The sequence below is a fragment of the Megalobrama amblycephala genome, linkage group LG14, assembly GCF_018812025.1.
Source record: "Megalobrama amblycephala isolate DHTTF-2021 linkage group LG14, ASM1881202v1, whole genome shotgun sequence".
Taxonomy (NCBI): Eukaryota; Metazoa; Chordata; class Actinopteri; order Cypriniformes; family Xenocyprididae; genus Megalobrama; species Megalobrama amblycephala.
This window is the reverse complement of record NC_063057.1, coordinates 43,722,036-43,734,183: the sequence shown is the minus strand read 5'-3', so window position 1 is coordinate 43,734,183 and position 12,148 is coordinate 43,722,036. Positions and strand designations below refer to the sequence as shown.

General features: G+C 34.8%; 1 protein-coding gene across 2 annotated transcripts in view; it reads left to right on the top strand.

Annotated features, from left to right (window-relative positions):
• The window catches only part of LOC125245524 (potassium voltage-gated channel subfamily A member 1), a 43,005-nt gene that overhangs the window by 10,687 nt on the left and 20,170 nt on the right, over positions 1–12,148 (top strand). Inside the window, exon 2 of one of the 2 annotated variants that reach the window (XM_048156143.1) lies at positions 5,297–5,370. The exons of the other annotated variant lie outside the window; for it this stretch is intronic. The gene's annotated coding sequence lies outside the window, so the exon portion shown is untranslated. The remainder of the gene's footprint in view (positions 1–5,296; positions 5,371–12,148) is intronic. 2 annotated transcript variants of the gene reach the window in all.

Below are 12,148 nucleotides of genomic sequence, written 5' to 3'. Positions count from 1 at the left end.
TCCAAAGGATAGCAAATGTTTGACTCACAAAAGTACAATGTTACTCCATTTTAAGGAATGCAGCAAAAACTCTTTTATTAGATAGAATTGACAAACAGCGTGATTCTCACCTCCCTCTCGTGTTAGTATTTTCAGAGGAAGTGTCCCATGCAGTGAAGCTGGCAGGATAAATCAGGTTCAATCTGGCAGAAGTGCGCTGCTAAACTACAGCCTACATCAGCCTACTAAACACTGTGAGGATTGTTAAAAGCTGTTCTAGAGTTACTGGTAAATCAGTAACCAATTTGACTTGTGAATCTTGAAAAGACAGACATTTAAACTAGGCAATTAAAAATTCATGTCCTTTTGTAGACACAACATACATGGTCATGTCAAGTATGACTCAGATGGGAACACATCTAAGATTAGATCTAATAATAATAATTTAGTCATAAATTTTTCACCAACCCTTAGACACCAATGTTTATACCTGCTACTCTGACTGAAGTAATATTACAGTGACAAAAGACTTGTTGTGTTTTGCAGTTTTACCTAAAGCACAGTCGATGGAGCCGTCCTGTTTTGTTTAAAGGCTGCTTCACAGAGCGCACTATTGCATTGTTGCCATGTCCACTTATTATAAGCATTTTTGGGGTTGTTTAAAAGGGTTAGTTCACCCAAAAATGAAATTTCTGTCATGAAGTACTCATCCTCATGTCGTTCCAAACCTGTAAGACTTTTGTTCATCCTCTGAACACAAATTAAGATATTTTTGATAAGATTTTTGTCTTCCATTGAAAGCAACGTAATTACCATCATTCAAGGTCCAGAAAGGTATTAAAGACATAGTTAAAATATTCCATGTGACTACAGTGGTTCAACCTTAATATTATGAAGCAACGAGAATACTTTTTGTGCACAACAACAACTTCTCTTGCCTGTCAGTCTCCTACACAGTTGGTGCAGTGCAGAGCTTCCATATTTACGTCCGAATGCCGGCTCAGTATTGGCTGGCTCCTGCATCGGCATCACATGCATGTGTCACGCTGCTCATGTCAACAGCATCGGCCAATAATGAGCCGGCATTTGGACGTAAACACGGAAGCTCTGCACTGTGTCAACTGCATAGGCAAGAGAAGAGATTGTTGAATAAAGTTGTTATTTTTGTTTTGTTTTTGCACACAAAAAGTATTCTCGTCACTTCATAACATTACAGAAACACTCCACTTTTTTGAAAATAGGTTCATTTTCCAACTCCCCTAGAGTTAAACAGTTAAGTCTCACCGTTTTCGAATCCATTCAGCCGATCTCCGGGTCTGGCAGTACCACTTTTAGCATAGCTTAGCATAGTTCATTGAATCTGATTAGACCGTTAGCATCTCGCTCAAAAATGACCAAAGATTTTTGATATTTTTCCTATTTAAAACTTTACTCTTCTGTAGTTACATCATGTACTAAGACCGACGGAAATTGAAAAGTTGCGATTTTCTAGGCCGATATGGCTAGGAACTATACTCTCATTCTGGCGTAATAATCAAGGAACTTTCCTGCCGTACCATGGGTGCAGCAGGCACAATGATATTACGCAACATCTGTGACCCCCTGTTTGCACAGGGAGCGTGCCTTGCAACCATGGAGACATTTGTGAGAGGCGCTGCATAATATTTCGCCTGCTGCACCCATGGTACGGCAGCAAAGTTCCTTGATTATTACGCCAGAATGAGAGTGTAGTTCCTAGCCATATCGGCCTAGAAAATCGCAACTTTTCATTTTCTGTCAGTCTTTGTACACGATGTAACTACAGAAGAGTCAAGTTTTAAATAGGAAAAATATCCAAACTCTTTGGTTATTTTTTTGAGCGAGATGCTAACGGTCTAATCAGATTCAATGAACTATGCTAAGCTATGCTAAAAGTGGTACCCGGAGATCGGCTGAATGGATTCAAAAATGGTAAAACTCAACTGTTTAACTCTAGGGGAGTTGGAAAATGAGCGTTGAGTGTTCATTTAAGGATGAACCACTATAGTGAGGTTCACTATTTTAACGATGTCTTTACTACTTCTCTGGACCTTGAATGATGGTGGTTACGTTGCTTTCTAAGGGGGATAAAAAAAAAACCTATTGGATTTCATCAGAAAATCTTAATTTGTGTTCCGAAGATGAACGAAGGTCTTACGGGTTTGGAACGAAATGAGGGTAAGTAATTAATGACAAAAATTTCATTTTTGGTTTCCCTTTAAGCCTGGCTCATACAGCGATCGAGTTTATGGAGTTATTAAAGTGAGCAGGTGGGGGTCACGATATTTCTGTCTTATTTTCAGCAAAAAGCACTTCCATTTATTTAGTTTTTATATGGGGTTGTTCTTGTTTGCTTGTAAGGTCTGGCAACACGAATGAGTCAGGCTCGTTAAAATACATATTTTAACGTGCATCAGATATGTATCTCTCATCTGTCCTCTCATTTCTCTTGTCGTACGTCATTAACTAGTTATTCAGTTCGGTTCCGCACACACTGCGTAGCATTTTTGTAAATGCAGTTGTCACTAGTTTTTTTGGGAGTTACTTTGGTTCTGGTCCTTACTACTTTATCTGGAAACACTTCAGAAGTTTTGAAGTCATCATCTGGTTGTTTGAATTCTACAGGATGTCCGGGAGACACGTGTGTCGCGTTCTTTAACAGTCTGCCTGGAAACAAATGCCTTGACGCTAAACCAGCTTGTGGAAGAAGAACGCTTTTGTGTTTACAGCTGTGACGTACGAGTGCTTACCAAGATCAACTAAACGCTGGATTTTCAAAAGTAATTGAAGTTCGCGGCTCCATTGTTGTAGTAAACTTGCACAACGTTCATGAATGAATAATTTATTAGATGCATGTCGATCTGTTATTGTAGGGACATCGACTTTACATTTTCATGCCCCTAAACGTGGAACAAAACGAACTGCGATTGTTTGCATTACATGTCAGTCAAACGGCCTCTGGGCGGTCCTTGGCCAATGAAAGCTGCGATAGAGTCCAGACCTTCTGCCGTCAGTCTGAAGGTCTGGCTATGCGAGACTAGCCCACTAATAGTCGACTAACTGTTATTTGACTAGAGGTTTAGTCAACCAATATTTTGGTCAGTTAGTCAATATTAGTCGGTCAGTTGCAGAAAAAAAAAAAAATTCCACAGGAAGTGGCGAACTCACGCAGTCCATGAGGGACGGATCATTAATGACTAGTCCTTGTGGTAATTACAGTATGTTGGCCAGGAAATTCAAACGTTCGCCTATCATCCATCGACCCCAAATATGGCTTATCATTTGAAACATGCAAGTAGTAGCAACTTTACATGCCTGTAACATTAACCTACATAAATGTGCGCTACTATATATATCCAAGTGTTTGTGCAGAACGTGGAAGGCAGCTAAAGTAAAAAGCTCTTTACTGCACGACATGGAGGCACCAGCGCGATCACTTGTAATTTTTCATCTTAAAATACTAAATTTTTTGTCATACAGATAAGAGTAATATATCATTCCGAACTGTAAAGGGTCTTTTAGTTTTATTTGTGTACACTCAAAATAACAACAATACTTTCTGCTTTTGTAAAATAGAGAAAACAAACAGGATTCACTTTCTGCCGTCTCAGTCTCACTGAACAGCAGCGTGTCACATAAATGAACTGAAATATATGCTATATAGGATAATATATGCTATATACTATATACTATATATACTATATACTATATATATAGGCCTACTCTCTGATTCTGTAATCCATATCAAAGGTTTTACTTTTTTACTCTATAGGCGCATTACTGCAGAGACAGCAGACACTGACTCAGAAATCACTAGTTTATTAATAAACAATTAAAATGATATTTCATAATAATAATAACCTTATATAAACTTGCTATTTTTTCAGACACATTCATAATCATTACTTTTGCCAGTGTGTGCTTGAGCACGAGGCATATATTCCGCTCCCAGTGTATTTAAGTAATTAAATGGATATAAACGTGCAATTAGTCGACTAGTGGCTTAAATAAATGACTACTAGTCGACTAGAAAAATCTGTAGTTGAGGCAGACAACCGAAGGTGTTGAATTGACAACCGAATTTAGTGTGTACGTGGCCTAAAAGTTGTAAAGAGCATGAAAGCACCATTAAAAAGTCTCATAAAAGTGGTCCAAGTCATTTGATAGCTTTTTAATAGACAGTCAAGAAAAAGAAAATGACGTGAAGTCAACTGCTGGATAGTGTTCATAATCAATACATTTTGACACCATAACTATGTGTTTAAAATATTACTGTAATTTTTAAAATGGTTATCTTTACTTGTTGCAATTAAAACCATCAATAATTTAATAAATTACACATTGTTTTATATATATATATATATATATATATATATATATATATATATATATATATACTTTTTTATCATGTGTGGTTGCATTTAGAGTAGAAGTAAAGCCATTGGTTAGTTGTGTTGTTGTTAGGTTGTGTGTTAGAGTTGGATTGCTTATCCTGATGTGACTGTGTTATCTTGTCTTTGTAATATAAAAAGGCTTGAAGCAAGAGAACCGTTTCGGGTCTCTTATATAAGCGGCCCTTCCTCTCTGACCGCCGCTCACAGAGCGTAAATGGCCTTTCAATTAGACAAGAAAAAGAACGTTTTAAAAGGAAGAAAGAGATGTGTAAGGAAACGGATTTAACCTCATGATCTGAGTGGAAGTGGATTAAAATATATCACTTTAAAAAATAGATTCTTTGACATTTCCCTGCTGGCTTTCATTTTGTTTTAAGTCAGAAAAAATTCAGCTATCACTTTATTATGTTCCATTTCTATGTTTGCTTTTTCAAAGTCGGCAGTAATCGCTGTTTTCAACACATTTTACTTCTGAATTCGAATTTATTTGCGAGTAAAACAAGAAATTTGATGAATGCAAAAAATGTGTAAATTTAATATCAAACATTGTGTTTTTGTTTATTTTATTGTGCTCTAATGTTGTTTTTGTCACACTGTAAAAAGTAATACGCTCTATCTACTCAATAAAATTGTGGCAACAGATTACAAGCAATATTATTAATTAAATTCAACATATAAGAATTGAGTTAGAATTAATCAAATTATTTTTCTTAAAAGTCAACCATATAAAATGTGTAAAATTAGCAAACACCATTACAAAAACCACAAACTGACATAAAAAGCAAAGAGTCAACCTGCCCAACTAAATGAAACACCGATCGCCATAATGGTGACAAATCATTTTCAATAAAATCAACATCAACATCTAAACCTCTGTTATTTTTTTGTGTTTCTCTTTTCTTCAGTGATTCTGCTTGTTATCATCAGGTGTCTTCAATGTTGGCAATAAAAAAAAGAGTGACATCTGTCTATTATTCAGGTATTTTTGTTTAAATTTTACTCCTTTTTAATGGTTGACATTTAAGGAATTAATTTGATTAATTGTAACTCAAATCTATTTGTTGAATTTAATTAATAATATTGCTTGTAATCTGTTTTTTTCAAAATGTTATGGAGTAGATAGAGCGTATTACTTTATACAGAGCTTGAAGTGTCCAGAACATTTTTGTGTTCCACAGAAGTAATCAATATGAGTTAAGTGATTAGTATTATTTGGGCTCTATGACTACAGACAGTATACTTCAAATCCTGTCAGGTGAAGGTTTCTCAGCCTGCTTAGTAGTTTGCTTGTTAAGAAATATGAATTCAGAAATGCCTTGCGATCAAAAATGGTTTGTTTTGCTTTTAAGAGATTATATGAGCAGCATGAAACAGCTTGTGAGAGTGAGACTTTAGATGGACTGTTGGGCTGGTTGTTTTATGGCTTTGCATTATGTTTCTTCTGGATTACATGAATGAATGTGTCAGTTTATGACAAAACTAGAGTCAGTGCATTTTTGTAGGGCAACCCGTATGTTAGCATTACTCTGTTTGCCCTAACAGAAACCCAGTAGGATTTTTCCATTGGCTTTAGGATTATTGCAGAAAATAAGCTCTGTGTCCAACAAAAGTTTATGATTCTTACACGTTTTGTTCATCATGATATTCTTCAAAAATGAAAATGACTTTTGTGAATTTTGAAGCTTAATATAAGAAGTAAAAACCTAAACACAGGCTATAAACAAACTACACCATGGTCGCATGACTTCAACGTCACCATCATTGAGCTTCCAATGACTTTTTCAGTCTTTATTTAAAAATAAAAAATCCTTGAAATGGTGAGTTATAATTGTTTGTAAAAGCGAACTAGCGAGTAGATGAGTTTCGGCTGATGACGTTTAATGTCCTCGACAACCTCTGTAGTCCCATTTAGCCACTTGTTAGCATTGCGAACAGTTTGCATACTTAGAAACATAAGTATTCTCCTTTGTTTGCTTAGGTTTATAAGTGATTTATGTTACAAATCTTCTGGTATTTTGCTGGTTACTCAACATGGGCAAATTGCAATTGAGTATTTTTAAAAATCGAGTACTCAAATTGAATCAAGGAATCATGACAGCCCATTTGCAGTACTCTATATTTGAAGGCCACCCATTTTGACATGATAATTTCTCTGATATTTCTGCTTTAATCGTGACAATGCTGCTTGTTTTCATAATTTTTACTAACAGAAACAATAGTTATTGAGGGGAAAAATGATCTACATCTGTACATCTTGATTTTTTTTTATTTGTCCCATCTCTGACAACAACAAAACAATGGGATTACAGTTCAGTGCTATGTTAATCTCTTTTTTGTATAGAATTTTTTTTCACATCAGTTGAACATGGTCGCCTGAATCAGATTAATAAGGTCAAAGGTCAGGGCTGTGAACTCTGAAGATGGCAGGTGATATATATTTATTTAGCTGATGATTTTATCCAAAGTTGCTTGCAGTGTATTTAAGGTTTACAGTTATAAGACTGTTTTCTTTCACTGCTGCGTAACATTTGCATCTTTGAGTGTGAATCATCAAAAAATCCTAGACAAAGACAAATATTGTGTGTGTACTGTATAATGCTATTATAATAAAATAAATTTTAAGATGTAAATATGAGAAATAAAGTGTAACTTGCAATATTTTTCCCCCCTAGTAGTCGAGATTTATCCCAGTAATTTGAATCTTTTGAATCCATTTACTAAAAAAAATGTGTTCATTGATTAATTTATTCAGTTTCTCTTACTGTAGGTTACACCGTTATTTACCAGTAGGTGGCGACAAGTGTGTGTTTTTTATAAGTGAGTCATCTTTAGACATGCACTCGCAAACTTTCTTAAAGGTGCCCTAGAATTAAAAATTGAATTTATCTAGGCATAGTTAAATAACAAAAGTTCAGTACATGGAAATGACATACAGTGAGTCTCAAACACCGTTGTTTCCTCCTTCTTATATAAATCTCATTTGTTTAAAAGACCTCCGAAGAACAAGGCGAATCTCAACATAACACCGACTGTTACGTAACAGTCGGGATCTTTAATATATACGCCCCCAATATTTGCATATGCCAGCTCATGTTCAACGCATTAGACAAGCCAGTATTAACGTCTGGATGTGCACAGCTGAATAATCAGACTAGGTAAACAAGCAAGAACAATAGTGAAAAATGGCAGATGGAGCAATAATAACTGACATGATCCATGATATCATGATATTTTTAGTGATATTTGTAAATTGTCTTTCTAAATGTTTCGTTAGCATGTTGCTAATGTACTGTTAAATGTGGTTAAAGTTACCATTGTTTCTTACTGTATTCACGGAGACAAGACTGTCGTTATTTTCATTTTTTAAACACTTTCAGTCTGTATAATGCATAAACACAACTTCATTTTTTATAAATCTCTCCAACAGTGTGTAATGTTAGCTTTAGCCACGGAGCACTATCAAACTCATTCACGATCAAATGTAAACATCCAAATAAATACCATACTTACACGATTATACATGTTGCGTGACGAACACTTTGTAAAGATCCATTTTGAGGGTTATATTAGCTGTGTGGACTTTGTTTATGCTGTTTAAGGCAAGCGCCAGCTCCGTGGGTGGGGAGCAGGAGAATTTAAAGGGGCCGCAGCCTGAATCGGCGCATATTTAATGATTCCCCAAAATAGGCAGTTAAAAATATTAATAAAAAAAATCTATGGGGTATTTTGAGCTGAAACTTCACAGACACATTCAGGGGACACCTTAGCCTTATATTACATCTTTTAAAAAACTTAAAAAAAAATTTAACCATATTCTGATAGCTATTTTGTAAGTGTGATTGTAACAGAGGCCAGCTAGTGATAGCCGTGCAGGTAAACCTCACTCCCATTATCTCAAGAGGTGCACTAGCGACTGATGTGTACCTCTTGTTACTCCGCCCACCTTTCATGCCAGAGACGCCGGTTTGAATCCTGCTCACAGTTGTAGTGTATGATACTGGAGTTATTTTGCAATCTAACCGCAGAGTATATTTTCTACACCCTACAATTTTCATTCCATTGACTCTCAATCATATGCATGTGAATGCAGGAGACAGGAAGCTTTTTTTTTTTTTTTTAAAGATCAAGTTTGGTGCAAATTCATATCACATGAAGATGTGTGGCCAATAGAAGACTGATACGTCACATGTGGACCTCTTAAATTCTGTAGATTTATGGTTTGCATTCTTTTAAGTAGATTGCATACTTTTACATTTGGGATGATTATATGTTGAATTATGTTTCTTTATGAAAAATACCGCAGAGGGTAAACTCATATTATAACCATTGCAGTGAAACTTTGTGTGTGACTTTTAGAAATTTTAATGTGACTGTTGTTTATTAGTTTCCTTAAAGGTGCATTCAGTAGTTATTTTGCTAGAGTTAACATCACTGTTCTTGTGCACTTTAAGTCTGGTTTTAAACTCTGCACTCCCATCTATCAACGTGGTTCAGCATGATCATCTCTAAGTTTTATGTAAATTACATTGATACAAGTGAGTTTCAGTGAGTGGCTACACAATAATTAATTATCTTCCCTGTCCAACAAAAAAGAAGCAACTTGGACATCATTACTCAGGATTTTCAACATCATCAAATCTTTTTACTTTGTCAAGTCAAGTCACCAATTTTTATATGGGTCGTTGACGAATAAGGTTTTTAAAATTGTAAAAAAAAAAAAAAACCATAATGGAGATATAATTATTAATTTTAAGTGTTAACAATGAGATGATGTGGTTTTTATAATCAATTAACGCTGCTTTTGTCATTTTTTACAAGATGGAGAAAATTTTTCACCAAAAATGTCATTCTGTTTAACCAAAATTTCGGTTTTACCAAATGACACTTTTGGTTATACCGAAATAACGAATATTTTCAAACAGTGCTGATATATGACTAGCTAGCTAGTTAGCTAGCTAACAAAAGGACAATCAAAAAAATGATATTTAGTACAAGTTTTTTAAATATTACAACATTTTCCATGTTTTATAGCGGTTGTACCGAATGACCTGATGTTTCAGGACATGCGTATGAGCAAGTGAAAACATGAATTTTTCAAATAGTTAAAAGAGAGTTAGTTACTTTGCTTCATGATCTTGTGATCCTTTGCAGGTGTCTAAATGATGTCACATCCTGTCACATGATATTGACCGCATGACTTGATCTAAAATGGTCCCTTTATATTGGTTACTCCAAATGACATCAATAAAATTCATTGTTCTGGACATTTTTTCTCATAACAAAGCAACAACTTGAACAATGAAATGGCTGTATTGGCCTTTAGACAGTTAAACCGAATGACCTTTTGACACTTCAAAATCTTTAAAATACATTTATTTGTAGCAAAATATAATTAAAACCTTTTGGATTCAATAAAAGAGATCTAGTTGTACAACCTTAAATACTTTGGATGTCATATCTTTGTTTTTTTATTATTATTAAGGCCTCTGAACAAAAAAAAAAAATCACCCATCACGTCATTGACCCATATAGTGTTTTATACAGTACAGATTGTTTCAAAGCAGCTTCACAGGAATAAACAGGAAAATAACAATCAGTGATGCAAACTTCATAAAATGTGATACAAATTCAAATTCTACTGTAAAACAGCTCCACAATTCAGCTCAAGTCAGTTCAGCATTTATTCAGTGTATGAGAGTGGTCTACGCATTTGTGTATGCCATATCAGTGTTTAAACTTGTTTTTTGTCTGTCTTTTTCCATTGTCTCGGCTGGTAAAGCATGATAAGTCTCTATATAGTCTTTTGTCTATATGCACTCACTCAATGTAAACAATGATATACATCCGATTCCACGAGACAAAGGGAAGCTATAGTGAGGGACAGGCATGAATATTTGAAGTGGAACACAGCCCAAGTCGACCAAGCAGAAATTATTATTCATTAAAATTTGTGTCTACAAATCTCAAGAGACTTCACAGCAACACAGGATATAGTAAAAGGACACAAATTATGGCCTAAATAAAGCAGGAATTTAATATGAAAGTTCTTAATGTATATTCATCAGTCATCTTTTACAAATTCATGATTCTTCTGATCCCTTTCTCTTTTTATTCAAGATGATGTCCCAGTTCATTCAGTTTGTTCATGAATGAAATGTCTCTCTTGCTGCTTTGGATAGTGTTCAGCAGAAATTTGTTCTATTAAAGGGGCGTATTTGTTTTGTACATTCAAATAATGAAATGTTCCTTCACACTTTGGATGCTGTTTTATATATATATAGTCAGCCTTTAAAGGCATTAAAGAGTCACACGTTTGAAAACACATGCACTGTATCACAAGCTCATGTATCATATATCCTCTCCTTCCAAGGTGCATGCAATTTTTTGGCATCCAGGCGTCTGGTGCCCCGGGGCCTTGCAGGATCATAATCCATCCTTGACATAACAACACAAGTACCTTGTGAGCCGCAGACACACTTGAATTATTCAGGGAAACTGAGCTCAGCTGCTTACAGAAACAAATTAGTGTGTTTGATCAAGGAATCTGATATGCTGATATAGATCACTTAACATGAGGCTGATGTTCAGCATCAAATATGAGGATTTATAGTGTATTCTACCCACTATATATATATAAAAAACCTTTTATTTTTTATATCAAATACATGATGTACTGGTTATATAAGTGGAAGCAGCATATAAAAGGAGAAAGACTAGTGAAGCGAGTCTCTATCAGGTTAAATGAAGGCATAATGATTCCCAGAGGCAGTGAGGGGATGAGGAAAACAAATTCCTATTAAGGTTAGTTTAATTCTCAAGAGATTACTTTTACAGCTTTTTAGGTTACTTGTTTTATCAGAAATTATTGATTATTATTCATTATACTATCAATAATTATTACTGTAATTAGGGCTCTGTTTACTCCTGGAATTAAGATCTGTTTTGGTCGATCGGATCCCAAGATAACGTCATCCACTTGTGATCTGACTGACCAAAATTCATCTCAATACCAAATGTAAACAGTGTTTCAACTATTTCCCACAGTGTTTTTTTTTTTTTAAGTTACCAGCCTCTTATTAGATTTGAGACAAGCAAACGCCATAAGACAATATTCTAAGTGCCCAATTTCTGATTCTCCTGACTAGAATAAGTCTGTTTTCATCGAAAAATTGTTGCATGTAAGCTTCAGAAAATCCACTCAAAGGAGATACTGTACATGCACATGCTCAGCTCACAAGGAATTGTGAGTGTTAACAGATGCTTAGCTGTAGGCTCTGTATTTAGAAATGGCAATTCAGGCAAACGGAGGGATTTCTTGAGTTACATCAAGATTTTTGGGAAAAGAATTATTAAAATATTTTAAAGATTTTTAATTTAATTATTAAAAATAACTATTATTATTATATTAACAATTGCTCTACAGTTTCCATTTCATGGCAGTGTCGTGGGCATTTTTGAAGGTAATACTGTACTTACTGTGTAACCACTGACATCATCTTTAATTTCCCTGGAAATAATAAAGGAAATGTGCATGTGTAGACATTAAACATATTTACAACATGTCATATATGACATGATATGCCATATTCACAACAACTATGTATACAGGAATATCTTGATGTATTTAAAAGGTTAGTTCACCCAAAAATGAAAATTCTGTCATTTATTACTTCATGTCGTTCCACACCCTTAAGACCTTTGTTAATCTTTGTTAATCTCGGAACGCAAATTAAGATATTTTTGTTGAAATCCGATGG